The 4,442-nt window shown below is 32.2% G+C and overlaps 1 non-coding gene across 1 annotated transcript; it reads left to right on the forward strand.

Annotated features, from left to right (window-relative positions):
* Window positions 1-659: 659 nt before the first annotated feature.
* Window positions 660-733, forward strand: Trnat-agu (transfer RNA threonine (anticodon AGU)). Its single transcript has one exon. It is a non-coding gene; the product is annotated as a tRNA-Thr (tRNA).
* Window positions 734-4,442: the final 3,709 nt, after the last annotated feature.

Genomic DNA, 4,442 nt, shown 5'->3' on the forward strand with positions numbered 1-4,442 from the left:
ACGCTTGCCTACAAAGTATGCGCGTGATTCGATTTAATTATAACTTTGTATTCAGTTTATTTTTAGATTAAAGTTTGGTAAGGTGGGATTTAAAGGGATTTTCTGGTCCTTGAAATCCTTAATTAATATGTATTTAGTGGTTTGATCACAGAAATATAACTGTAAAAGTAGCAGTGCGACAATCGCCGCGTTATGTGTAACGGAATGCAGCTCATGAAAATGAGCCTCCAGGATGGCTTGAAACTAGTCGAGTTCCTCGTCAAACAGTTACGAGAGTAAGCAGTAATTTTGTTTGTCTCACGAAAGTTCTAATAAAATTAAATTAATAAGTATCTTTGGGTTTGATTGTTAAATTAGATTGCAACGATTAGATATTTTTTAAGTGTCAATAGTTATCAAGATTTGTTTAACACAGGTTTACACTTCAATCTACATTAAAATAATCTAACAAGGTTTAACAGATGACAATGTTTCACGCCTAACCAAAATTTTTTAAATGTACTTATATGTTAATTCGAGGAAAAACAATATTTGTCCATTTGTAGATAGTGAATTATTATGTACCTACTAACATGTGTGTAAATATTAAAAAGTATTGTTTTTGAATAATGTATTCTTATCGAAAATAGGTTATCTTGAATTTCGGCAGAAGAGTCATCGGCGCCGTGGCTTAGTTGGTTAAAGCGCCTGTCTAGTAAACAGGAGATCGCGAGTTCGAATCTCGCCGGGGCCTAGTGGATACTTTTTGTGTCAACAATGTTATATTTACAAAATTAACTTGTAGTTTGATGACAAAAATAGCGAGAAGATAAACGCTCGTAAAAAATTAGATCCACTAATCAGTTTCATTTCATGAATAAATAATTTGTTTTGTGACCAATCCTGCATTTTTTTTTTGTTTTTGTGAATTGTTAACCTTATTAATTAGGGTACATTACCAAACCCCATTGGACAAAATAAGTGTATATGTGTTTCACTAGTTTGAGGCCACATATTAGAAGCAGTATCGGAGTTGCGAACAACCTAGCGGGTTACGTTTGGCTCAACGCAGGAGTAGGAACAGGGTGGTTTTTAGTCAGTAAGAGTCTGATACTCCTTCTCGCCTCGTCCAAGACGTGAGAAGTTGGATGATTTTACCACCTCAAGAAAAAAGCTCTCATATTGCAACAGTTATTTTAAGTTAAAAAAATTAGTTAGAAACAATTATGTAGAAATATATTGTACAATTGTGCAAATAGAGAAACGATTTAATAAAATATTAAAGTCCAGTAGAACCAACAATTTATTGACGCAGCGAAGTATATTGAAGAGGCAGTTATATTTATTATAAACAGTAACATAAAATTAAATTACTAAACATAATTAATGTTAAATCCAAAAACAATACAAGAATCTTTTTATGATCTAGAAAATTTCAAAATTGCACGTCACGCGCCGTCGGCGGGAACAAACAGAGTCGTAAACGGTAACAATAAAGGCGAGATTCGAACTAGAAAACACAATGACACAGTGTTAACACAACACTATCAGATTCTACGGTGTAAAGGACCCAAGTCGGGCACGGTGTCGCACTGTGCTCACCCAACCGCCTAGTTGAAAAACATCAATAGCCCATAACAATAACAAGGGTAATCAAAATAATAAATGGCAGCCCAGGGCGGATCGCTTTTTGTGTCCAATTATTTTTATTGGTGTTCAGTTAATTACATTCTTTGGCGAGAGCCGTGCGCGCGCAACTTACGCGAGCATAACTTTTTTATAAACATTATTCTGTGATCAATCGGATTTTGTTGGTTTTGTGTACATCTTCATGAGCATAAAATTTTCATGAGCGTCGTAAATGCTCATGCTCGTTTCAGAATTCAACTTGAAGTTTTTTATATGTAAGTAAATACGTAAGTACGCAAGTAAGGGAGGTTTTACGACCGACCAGATTACATGGTTGTTAAAGTTCGTAGTTACTCTGAAAACATATGTTTATTTAATTGACTCATGAAGATTATTTTACTATTAATTTGTTCGGTTCTTTACTGACGATAGTAATTTCAAAATATAAATATGAAACGCAAGTTAAGGATGAGTAGCCAGTCTTTGTTTAGCGTTTTATTTAGTTGCAAGTTAGGTTACCTTAATGCTGCATAGTTATTAAAATCTTCTTTTTGATTAAATGCCTAGTTTTGTAGTTAACATCCAAGAAATAAACACAGTATTGGCCAAAATCGAAGAGAAAAAAAATCGCAATCTAGTTAAAACCGCTAATTTTAATTAAATTCAATAAATAATAGTCTTTATATCTACCTACTTACAGACATCACTAAAACCATTTAACTTTACAAAAACACGCCTTAAACTACAAGAAATAAAGCTGTCAATACAAAACAGTTACCAATGTTGCCAACTACAAACAATTATTTAATAAGCGGCCATATTTGCGCGTCCACCTTTGTGCGTTTGCGCCGTTTTTGTCGCTCCTTGACCCTTTATTGATTAAGCTATTTGGCGGACCGCGAAATTTTAATAGCCCTACTCTTTTTAAATGCTTATGTGTTGATGCGACTTTTAGCTTTAATTTAATGACTTTAAGCCATAGGCGCTTTTTAATTGGAGAGCCTCTTTATTTATCTTATGATTACTGCGTAAGCGATCGAAATTGAGGGCTTAATTCGTGTGTTAATTACTCGGTATTTTAGTTATAGAAACATTAATTGTGTGTCGTTAAGCTCAAAATTTTTAAACTAACTGTACCATTTCGGATCTTTGTCTTAGGACTTCTTATTAAAGGAAAAATACTATGCTATTTTCCTAAAACCTAGTGCTGGAATACTGAAATGCTACTTGCTTAATTTGGACTTAGATAACATGCTTTCTATATCATTTTATAATTAATTCTAAATACTAGATACGAAAGTAAAACCAAGCATGAATATGAACCTTTAAAAAAACTCATTGAGAAACTGTAGTACGTGAGTAAGTCGATAACATTATTATTAATTTAGTATGTCTCACGAAACTAATAATAAAATTAAAACCATGTTATTCCAGAACTTAACTTTTAACAAACACTTCCACAAGAACAAACGATAAAAACTCCACATCCACATAGAAATTCCCAAAAATTCACTAAAACATTTCAAACTAAATTGGTAAGTTCAAATCAATCGTTTTATTACCAGTTTCCTACTAAACTTTATTAAAGTTGTGGCGCCAATAATTGTTACGATGCTTAATAACTTAGCCGTGGCAATCCGTGGTAAACGTATGATTAAATTGAACTATTCAAGCGTGAATAACTGAACGGCGTACATGGTAAAATCGTGAATAACATAACAGGGCAGCTATTCAACTGTGAAAGGCGCATCACGTTAATGATTCATTTTTATAATTATTAATCAAGGAGGTAAGTAGAGGTGCTTTTTGTTAGGAATTTTATCGCAATGTTTTAAGTATGTTGTTGTCAACTTTTTTTGGTGTTGATTTAATAAGCATTAGCTGTTCGGTTCGTTTGATTGTTTGGTTTTTAGTTCGTTAAGGCTTGTCAAGGGTTTTATGTTTATGAAGAATTTATAGAATTCGCTTTTGGATTCAGAACTTTATATTACTTTTATTTCATCAAGCGAAGACTGTATTTTTACAACCAAATTATTCATTAAAACTTAAATAAAATTGACGTCTATCGAAGCAGGTACTCTATTAATAATCTGGTTTACCTAAAATCCTCAAAAAACGTATTTTTAACGTTTCCTAATAGTATAAAATTAAGGAAAATAGTTGAATACTTATGTATTAATAAGTTTCATGTAGTAAAATTCATTTCAAAACGAACCAAAAAAAACGAGTTAGTGAGAAACGTCCAAACGAACATTTCATTAAGAATCCCATCTGGGAAACTATATAAATCAAATTAACTCATTTAATTGTGTAACAAACATCTTTTACGACGCTATACTGGGAAGGGACCATAGAAGAACCACAAAAGTCACATGGTAATGACAAAATTGTAAACAGATTTGTAACAATCATAGGAGCTATAAAAGCCAATCAACGGGATTGCCTCACAATGGGAACAAAGACGTTTTTATTACCTAATTACCATGATTTGTTTTCTCTAATGAGTACCTTATGTTTCATCGCACTGTTGCCTATATAACCACACCTATTTACCATCAAGTAAATAGATTTTAAACTCTATCTATCAAGTCATAAGGTCTTGTTATATTGTTCATAGGTGCACAAGTAAAGTTGTAACTATTTTATGTTATTACAACTCCCTAATTGGAACGGATGCCATGTTATAAATGTCATATTTAATATTACTAATTGTTATTGTTATTTTAGTGATGTATAAAAATGTTATTGTTTCGCTAAGTATATGTATTGTATGTGGAGTTAATTTTAAACTGCTTTTTATACTTGAACGTTTAAATGCTTTAATTGGGAGATAA

The sequence above is a fragment of the Spodoptera frugiperda genome, chromosome 1 (assembly GCF_023101765.2).
Source record: "Spodoptera frugiperda isolate SF20-4 chromosome 1, AGI-APGP_CSIRO_Sfru_2.0, whole genome shotgun sequence".
Classification (NCBI taxonomy): Eukaryota; Metazoa; Arthropoda; class Insecta; order Lepidoptera; family Noctuidae; genus Spodoptera; species Spodoptera frugiperda.